The following is a 10163-nucleotide window of genomic DNA, read 5'->3' on the forward strand; positions in this document are numbered from 1 at the left end:
AGTAAAAAGCTATCTCAGGGGCCCCGGGGTGGCTCAGTTGGTTAAAGCATCCCGACTCCTGATTTTGGCTTAGGTCATGATCTCACAGTTGTGAGATCGAGCCTGCAAGCCCCACATCAGGCGCTGTGCTGGGTGTGGAACCTGCTTGAGATTCTCTCCCTCTGCCTCTGCCCCACCCTCGGTTGTGCTCACTATCTTTCAAAAAAAAAAAAAAAAAAAAAAAAGCCATCTCAGTAACAGACTCCTGCTCCAGAGGCTAACCAGTCTGAATTAGACATAAGGATATTCTCCTAGCTAGATCTTTAACTTCCAGGTTTTACACATTTTCTGAAGGAATAATAGGAGGGAAAGGAAGAAATCCTCAACTAAACGCTGATATGAAAACCTAGAACAATCGGTCGGTCGGTGCCAGCAGTGATTCTGGTTAGGTCTACAAAGAGCCTCACGAGCAAATGAGGTCCCCAATGTTATGATTGCGTCCGTAGCCCTCCCCCACTGGACATTTAACACTACTTGTCTTTTAACCCCTTTCCTCAGGTAAAGTGAAAACATGCCTTCTTACTGGGGCATGGAAGAGGCTTCATCGTTGTTTATAAAGCACAGGGGAGTTCCATGAAAAACAGCCATCTAAATTATGGATTGTCTGCTGAAGGCAATAGGGAGAATTTGTGGGAGTATTAGTTTTCTGGTAAGAATGAGTCCTTTTTTTGGGGCGCCTGGGTGGCTCGGTCGGTTGGGCGTCTGACTTCGGCTCAGGTCATGATCTCACGGTCCGTGAGTTCGAGCCCCGCGTCGGGCTCTGTGCTGACAGCTCAGAGCCTGGAGCCTGTTTCGGATCCTGTGTCTCCCTCTCTCTCTGCTCCTCCCCTGTTCATGCTCTGTCTCTCTCTGTCTCAAAAATAAATAAACGTTAAAAAAAAAAATTAAAAAAAAAAAAAAAAAGAATGAGTCCTTTTCAACTGATTGCAGTGGGGGCAAAGGCAGAGAGAGGCTTGAGGCTTCCAGGTGGAGTGTTTGGGGTTTGTTTTATTGAATGCCAAGACCTATGCAGACCTGCTCCACTGGTTTTACCTTTCTGAGATTGGGACAGGAGACTGGCAGTGGCAGGAAGTAGCTCTGTTATTTTATGATTGCTCAATCCTCAAGTTGGGGTCAGATGATTCTGCTATGCATGACAATAGAGATGTGTCATTTATAACTCCTGCCTACTGAATTCAACTGGCCAGCCAGGCTGGTTTGTCTTACTGTAATTAGATCCTTGATGCAATATGGGTATTTGTAGATGAAGAAGAATTCCATTTCTGGGTTTGTGAAATGTAGGAGAGTGCTTCCTAAAGATGAGCTCATGTGATTAGCCACTACGCTTGAGTTCTAAAGCTCGGGCTTCTAGAGGAATGGCCATCTGCCTTCCTAGACTTAGGGATTCCTAAGGGCTTACAGAATTCCACCGTGGTATCAACAGGCAGCGTGATTCACCTCGCCAGCCTCATCACCTGCTGATCCCACCCTCTGAACACCACACAGACCTGCCTTCAGGTGCTCCTCCTATCCCAAGGCCTTACTCAGTACTTGCTGTCCCTTCTGTCCCACAAGGTCCATCTTCCACCCCTTCCCCACTTAGCTAAGTCCTCCCCACACTCAAGATCTCCCCTTAACATCACGTCCTCCAGGAAGCCTTCCCCAACCTATCTCAGATTAACTCAGGCCATGATGGTATATGCTCTCTTTCATCTTCTACTTCCCCTTTGTGGCATTTATCACAATTATAACTAACAACTAGTTGTATTATTAAATAAGTTCCAAGAGAGTAGAGACTATCTTGTTCTCTAGGCTGTTCCCAGATCCTAGCCCAGGATCTGGCACAGAGGAGGTGTTCAATAATAATTTATTCAAAGAATAAATGAGGCAGGCTATTCATATATGTCCTATTTAAAATTAACATGGCCAGAGGATTTGGATTACTACAAGAGTCTGCTGTGTCAGTTAGGTCTATGTGCCTTGCCATATCTTCCCAAATTCGTGATTTAGGAATTAGTTACCAATGGCAGACTGACCTTACTTTGAGAGTCCCTTTGTCATGTTTAACAAACTGGACACCTGCATAGGGGATGTCTCTTTCCAACTTTGGCATTCACACCTCTAGTCACCTCTGGAATATTAAGCATCTCAACAGTATATAATGGTTTGTAATATAAAATGAACTGATTTTAAAAGTTACTTTTATTTATAATAACTGACAGGTTCTGATTTCATTTCCTACTATATTTTTTCTATAGCTATTCTCCCACTTGTCAAAGACATGGTAGAGGACAGCAGTCTACAGATGTTATATATCATTTTTTTATCTTCATTAAAGCAACTCTGGTCTGACATTTCTTTAAATTCGACATGAGATTTGGTTACACTTATTTTATGCCTAGCATTTCTGTAATCTTCCAAGCATAGACATTTTGAGGACAACTGAAGGACTTAGGGATTCCTGTAATGATAGAACGAGCAGAGCCCATTAACAGCATCCAGAACTGTCTGGATTTCATAGGTGATGAAACGAAGATGTTTAAATGACGGCCACACAGAGCAGGATGAGACCCCAGGAGCTTATACACTCTTCCTTGGGAGGGACTGAGAGCAGCCCATAGCTACAAATGGCCAACAATACAAAGAGTCATAAAGTACCAAACAAGGCACACCGTACACATGTGATTCAGAGCGATCAAGCCAGACAGCCTGGCTTAGAGTCCTGGTCTGCCACTCACAAACTACAGACCACAGGCAAATTTATAAAGCCCTGCAGCCTGTTTCCCATCCGTGAAGCGGACGGTACCTACATCAGAGGATTATGATAATGTATAGGTAGAATGGTGCATGGGACCTAGTAAGTTTTCTATATATTTTTCACTATTTTCTAATTATGTCTTTCCATCTTTTATTTGGATTGCAAAGTTTTGTTACAATATACCTGACAAACAAGCAGCCTAAAAGCAGGACTAAAAATCCTATTAGGTTCATTTAGATCTTTGTATCACTGTGACTGAGCCCCTATGTATGATAAACACAGCCCAGAACATTTTCAAGACTCTACAAGTTATTGCCTTGTGAAGTAAGTTTTCTCTGTGAATCTTTCCAAGTGTCAGTTAGCTTCACTTAACAACATGGCTACCAGTAACTTAGTGCTGATGCACTTCTTCCAAACTTGAGCTTAACTTTGAATATTCTATTAATTATTTCTTCCATTTGTCTTCATACAGGAGAGTTTTAAAAAGAGCCTTGTTGTCTGTAAGCCTGAGTGCTTCTTGCCCAGGCAGGTGCCAGAGCGGGTTGGCACAGTTCATTTCAGGTAAGAGGCTTTGGGGAAAAGCCTGCTATGGAAAAGACTCTCTTACACCTGGAAGCTTTTCCTTCTCCTCTCAAAGGCAGAGTTCATTTAAGTCATCCTTGTCAAAGTAGTGCCAAGAGGGTCTCCAGGGGTCTTGGGGCCACCTGAGCCACAGAACTGTGCAGCTGAGAGCAGCTATAAGAGCACACTGGGGACTGTTGGCAAAGTCACCTCCTCACCTCCCCCATCTTCCTTCCTCTCTCTGCCACTGATGACAAGTCTTTATTGCCCTGGTAACCAGTCATCACCACCTCACCTGCTCCTCCCTTCTCTTAATTCACTGCTCTTGCCTGAATGAACTATTATGGCTCCTCCCTTCTGTTAACATCTTAGCATTTTCCTGTCATTGGTTACAGATGACTTGGCTTATAGATGAGAAAGCGAGTTCAGAACCAAAGACCTGTCAGCAAGACGTGAAAGTGCGGGAAGTTGAAAATGCTTTGTGGTATAGAGAGTAAAGAATAGAGTCCTAGATCTGAGATTCACCAACCTGTGACCCAGAGCAATTTGCCTACTCCCCAGATCTCCCTTCCAACATCTCTGATAAATTAGGATAGTACCTATCTTCCGTAGTTGCGCAAGGATTCAAGAGAGATGGGTGCATTCAATGAGAGGGACCGGGTGGGGCAATCATAAAGCAACACTATGTATTCTCACACATGCCCCTGCAAACACACTCCGGCAGCTGTTTCCTTGCCTTCAGGGAGGAAATCTCTGGCAGATCTCAATCCCTCCAGGACAGTTGCTCTTGATAAGCCCTGTGGTCACTCTTCGAATCAGTTTCCTTTCAGTAACTACTAAGTCCAGCCTTCTGTAACAGCCAAAACTCTGAAATGCATTTAAAATTGAAGCCTCTCCCCTCTTCCAGCTTAGGCTTGCTGGAAGCCAAGTGCTTCCTGCTGCCCTCCCTACTTTCCCACCACTCAGCCACCTCCAGGGTTGATGGAGGAGATGGTAGGGAGGAGAGTTAAGGGCCGCAGAGATCTTAGCACCTCCCGAACCTGGACTTGACTTCCTACAGGCATCATCAGAACCCATCCCAGGTACCTTGGAAGGTGCCCTCCAGCCTTGCAAGGTTTTGACAGGGCCTCTTTAGCCAGCCTTTCCAAGAGCGTGCTTGTGTGCGCAAACATGCCTGCACACGTGCGCGCGCGCACGCACACACACACACACACACACACACACACACACACACCTTCCTCTTCAGGTAGGAAGCCAGTTGCCTATGGCCTCATTCTAAACCACACCAACACGGCAACTAGAAGTCTTCCATCTGGTCTCATCCACCCTCCCACCCCAGCCATAAACAAAAATTAGCACTTTGGGCCTGCCACCCTCAGAGTGCAGCAACTTCCCAAATGCATCCTCCATCCTGCTTTAGGGGCATTTTGTGTATTTTTTCAGGCAAATACCAGCCCTCTGTGTCCCCCAAACTTGAGGAATCACAAATAAGGGATTTTGTTTGTGTCTTTAAACCACTTTATTGAAATATGACTGACAGGTAAAAAGCTCAGTGGGTTTGGGGAGAAGGATACACCTATAAAACCATCACCACCATCAAGGCTACAAACATACCAAATCATCTCTCAGAGTTTCCTCTCACACCCTTTACTAACATTATTTTTGTGTATGTGGCAAGAATGTTTAACATTAGATCTACCCTCTTAGGAACTTTTTAAAAATATTTATTTTTGGCAGAGACAGAGGGAGAGAGATAATCCCAAGGAGGCTCCACGCCCACCACGGGGCCCAATGCAGGGCTCAGTCCCACAACCAGGAGACAATGACCTGATCCAAAGTCAAGAGTCAGACGCTTAACCAACTGAGCCACCCAGGTGCCACTACCCTCCTGCAAAATTTTAAGTATATGATATAGTACTGTAAGCTACAGGCACCATGCTGTATAGTGAATCCCCGGAACTTGCATAACTGAAATTTTGTACCCTTTGGCCATCACGCCTCTTCATCTCCTCCTTCCACCAGCCCCTAGTGATCACCATTCTACTTTGCTTCTACGAGTTTTGCTATTTTAGATTACACATGTAAACGAGAAAATACAGTACTTGTCTTTCTCTGGCTTTTCATTTAGCACAATATTCTCCAGGTCCATTCATGTTGTTGCAAATGGCAGGACTTCATTTTAAGGCTGAAATATTCCTGTGTGTGATGTGTATACATACACACCACATTTTCTTTATCCATTCGTCCATCTATGGACATTTAGTTTCTTTCCATATCTTAGCTATCGTGAATAGTGTTGCAGTGAACATAGGAGTGCAGATTTCTCTTTGAGAACTTAATTTCCTTGGATAAATATCCAGAAAGCAGGATTGCTGGATCATATGGTAGCTCTATTTCTAATTTGCAAAAGAACTTCCATACTGTTCTCCACAGTGGCTACACCAACTTACATTGCCACTAGCAGTGCACCAGGTTTCTTTTACTCTATATCCATGCCAACATCCAAGTGGTCTTCAGGAAGCTGCTATCATTAACCTGTGGTAAGGGGAAGCACAATCCCAGCCCTCTATGGAAGCCCTCGGATTTCTCACATCAGCTGACTTCTCAACTAAAAGCCCTTATGCCAGTTAGAGGAGCCAAAAGCTAAGGGGAGCAAAACTGGGTATTTTGACAACTTCTGCAAGCCCTGCATATGTGATGTAGCATCATGCTTTACAGCTGTGGGTGCACAGCAATCTGTTGTTGCCTTGTGACTTCCACCAAAGCTGTCAGAAGGAGTCCCATGTTCAACCCTATTATGTGTGCGTGTGGATTTTCAGTCATGGCCCCAGTGCATTAACCCAACAAATATTTATGTGCACCTAGGCACTGTGCTAGGTGCTGGGAATCTCTCACTGAACCAGACCAATGCAAATGACACAGATTATTTGATTCCACTTGTGGTAAATGCTGCAAAATCAAAGGGTAGCTATGAGAATGAATAATGAGGGGGCATAAGGCAATGAGGGAATGGAGCAGGGTCTCCCTGGGGAGGTGGCATTGAAGCTAATACCTGGAGGATGAGGAGAAGCAGGATGAGAGGAGACTGTACCAGAAAGAGAGAACACGCTGGCAAGGCCTTGAGAAGAAGGCCTTTACCACTCGCTGAATGCATGTTCCTCCAAATCGCTTCTCATTAACAAAAGCCATTTAGGGTCTTGCTTTTTTGTCGTTGAACTTTTCTCAATTGCTGCTTCACCCTTACTAAGCATTTCTGTGGACACAAAGCCCAGATGCAATTCACTCCTCAGGTCCAAGCACTTGAGGTTATAGCCTTATCTCAGGCACTTTCGTACTTGGGGTTCTTATCTGGTGGCCTTATCATATTGCTAATAGTTCTGAGGAAAGTTTCCAAAATAGACCCATATCAGTTTAGTGGCCAGTTGATCTCAGACGGGCCCAAGAGCTTTCACATGGCAAAGTGTAAGCTGGGGAGGAAAGTAACCACCTTACCCAGGAATTAGCCAGACCACCTTCTTCTCCCCTGAGGTTGGAGAATTCTGCTAGTGCAGAATGAGTGCACAGAGAGCCAAGATTGGTGAGTGCCCTCCACTGATAGAGGTTTCTGGGGTTACAGCAAGAAGTTTTGGCCACAGGGATAGAGCCCTATCAGCCAGAGGCAATTTCTCTGAGAAAAAGAAGTAACAGCCAGCCTTTTCTCTCTGCCACCAGCAGCCAGGCAAACCATCTGTATGGTGTGATTCTAAGGAGGTAATTGGTGGGCAGAGAGGAAACCGAAACAAGAGGAGTGGAGAAAGAGGCCAAAAGGTCAGAGAAGCTGAAAAAAGAGCACTTCTGGTAATCAAAATGAGCAAAAGTTGGGAAGCAAGGTAGATGTTTTCTGAGAGACCATTTTACAGCCTATGTTGCTTTGTGCCATTTCCAGGCATTTTTGCACATACTCTCAATCCTACCTTTAAACCTTTGTAGCATGAGGTGGGATATCCCACCAAGAAAAAACAGGCCTAGAGGGGTCACATTCTATCAACACCAGGACAAGAATGCCAATCTGGTTGCTTTACTGTTCCCCACTTCCTGCCTCAGGGGCTTGCCCTCTTGGACTTGGTGCCGACCCTCAAGACTTACCTAGTTACTAAGGGGACCCAACAAGGTTCCTCACAGCCAACTCGTGTTCTGCTTCCTTGAGATTTAGTTTCCCTGTAAGAGTGTTGAAGTAAACCCCCATTTACAGAGGGTGAAACTTCCATTCCCCTCGCTGCACTCTGAATCAGGTGTTCCTCATTGCCTTGGCTTCTTCAACCAGGTTAGTCTCCTCAGTCTGCTATGAAAATGCCCCTTTCTGCTAACACCACCCTTGAGTTCAGGCCATTCCACATGACGGGCAGCCCTCCCAGGCTCCCATCCATGACTGTAACCATCCCCTTCTCCTGTGTTCTACTGGGCGGTGGGATGCCCTCCCTCATAGCCAGACTAAGTACCCCCGTCTCCCCCAGCAGTGGGAACAGAATCTTAAAGGACACTCCTAAGCAAATCAATTTCCTAACTCATAACATGACTGTTATGGCCACCCAATAACAAATTAACACATGTCCTTTGTCTTTTTATCTGTTCTTTTAAAAAAAGTCCTTTCACCTCTTGACAAAAATTTCCAAAAGTACATAGTAAATAAAAAGCAGAAGCCCCCTGTTCTCACTCATCTCCCTCAAGCTCCAGAGCCATTAAACACACACAGTATCATACACAGTTCTCTCTTCTGTCCAAATAGGATAGCAAACTACAATCTGCCACTTAATTTTTTATTCAGTAACCCCTACTTGCACATCATTCCATGTTAGTCCCTGTTGGCTAAATTCATTATTTTTAACAGCTGCATGGTATCCTAGCACTTATACCCTAACTTTGTGATTTCATCACCTGTGAGATTCAGGATTATTCCTAATAGTGAAAAATTGAAATCTTCACCCACAATGGAAACATTTAAACTGAACAGTTTGACATTTTAGTCAGTAACCCTGCTGATATCCCTACTTTACCTTACCTCACTCACCAAATCTTTAAGCATGAGAGAACCACAAAACATAAAGAGTGTTCAGAGGATGTTCAGGAATCATTTACAAGTGCAAAAAATTTAAATATTGTACATCAGTCTCTAAAAGTCATCAAGTACATTTTGTTTCTTGAGTTCAACAACCTTTGATGGTAACTATATCTCCATGCTATGAATGAGAGAAGCAAAAAGCAAATTTCCATACTGACAATTTTGGACTATTATATGTTTATATGATACTTTATGTTTAGGATTTACATTAGTTATGTTGTGTTCTTAAACATAAGTGTGTGCATTTGGTTCCGTTCTATAATTAAATGGATTTAAGGGTCCACTTCAGTTTTTTGACTCTCACCCTTACCTTTTCCTGAGACTTTTTTTTTTTTTTTTGAGTCATCTCATGGTTAACCAGATTTTGTTGTGCACTTTTTTCCCCTAATTAAATATCTCTACTGAGAAATGTGAGGTCAGTCTGTTCTTTCCCCCTTTTGTAGGAAACATGCTTTTTCTGCCAAGATGCCCATGGGATTCTTATACTGTCCTTAAAGTTCAAGTAGCTTCACTATGTATCTTCGTGTTGATTATTCTGTTACGAGTATTTTTCCCCTTAAGATCTCTTTCCATGTACAGAGTCAGATCATGCTTTATTTCCTTGGAGTTTTATTTCATTTTATTTGTGATATTTTTATTTCCTGCTCCATGTGTTCTGTTCTCTACTTCAGGAACACCATCATCCCATATGCTGTCTGGCTGTCATTATCTACTTAGTTTTTATTTATTTGGCAATCCCTCCCATAAATGCTATTTTATTCTCTTTAGTCTGACCTCTGCATCACTGGATATGTTTTCAGCAAACATCTATTCTAATGTGATCTTCATTTCTAGGATAGTTTTATTATCTTCCATTTCTTTCATCACTCTTAGCTTACGCTGTCTTCTTTTGCCTATTCTTCATTGATCTTATATTTCACCTTAGAATTATTTCACAAAGACCTTGTGTATTTTTAAAAGTTCTTTCAGGGTGCAGGTAAATATGCATCTGAAATGCTTTGGTTTGCTGCAATAATTCTTCTAAAGAGTATTCTTCACTTGCCTTCTGATTTTTGAGTTTCTTTGCTCCTTTTTGTTCCTTATTTTTATTTGTTTTTGGTATTATTAATGGACCTAAGTCTACCTGAAAACATAGACTCTGCTCTAAAAGGAATGCTGTTCTCTCCTGAACTTGCTATTTCTTTTAATTATGGAGAAGAGTCAGGGGGTTAGCTAGAACAGCCACAGGCTTCAAATCAGATTTTTATTGGGTTTCAATAGTTTTTAGCCATATTCTCAATGTTCTCTGACCTCTCGGGTGAGCAGATTGCTCAAGCAAAATATAAAGACCATGGTGGAGTCTCCCAGCTCTCTAACCTTTTATTGGGTTATTTATGTTTATCTATAGCTGCTTGTTTGAATCAACCAACTACCACAAAGCTGGCTGCCACTTACACCTTTTCATCCTTCCTGCCTCACCTCCTAAAGAGGAATTCTACTTTGGGAAATAAGTATGTCTTGCCCAGTAACTCCTTTCCATCTGTCTGACCATCCTCTCTGCATTGTAGAGCAAACCCCTGAAGGGACGGTCTGGATTTCTCCTGTACCCCATCCACACCCTCAGTCCTTGCTCTGAGTAAAAGAGCATCACCTGAAACCCTGATATCACTTGTTTTCAGAAAACTTTGAATCCTAATTAGAACCCAAAAGGTGTGTTTCGGCTCTTTCCAGTCTCCCTTGACTTGGTCC

This window comes from Panthera pardus, unplaced genomic scaffold, assembly GCF_024362965.1.
Source record: "Panthera pardus isolate Hobbes unplaced genomic scaffold, ASM2436296v1 HiC_scaffold_2, whole genome shotgun sequence".
NCBI classification, from domain to species: Eukaryota; Metazoa; Chordata; class Mammalia; order Carnivora; family Felidae; genus Panthera; species Panthera pardus.